We start from the raw sequence: 254 nt of genomic DNA, 5'->3' as shown, positions 1-254 counted from the left end.
CTTTATCACTGACTGTCTTTTTTTTTTTTTTTTTGTAAAACTACCAATAGAAAATGATAAAAAACTTTTTTATCAAGCAAGAATTGATAAATTAGAAACCGTAGAAGTCGAAATACCAATTACTGTGTTTGATGGTACAATTAGTTGCAATTAGAATTTTTAATTAGATCTAGATCGATTTAGGCCTACCGTTCTATTCGGTAAAGTTCGGTATCTTTCAGCAGCTAGCGAGACCAAGTGTTCGGTATCTTTCA

Source organism: Physella acuta, unplaced genomic scaffold (genome assembly GCF_028476545.2).
Source record: "Physella acuta isolate Inbredline_101_S28 unplaced genomic scaffold, ASM2847654v3 ptg001424l, whole genome shotgun sequence".
Taxonomy (NCBI): domain Eukaryota; kingdom Metazoa; phylum Mollusca; class Gastropoda; family Physidae; genus Physella; species Physella acuta.
The sequence above is the reverse complement of the archived record's forward strand: the minus strand, read 5'-3'. Positions refer to the sequence as shown.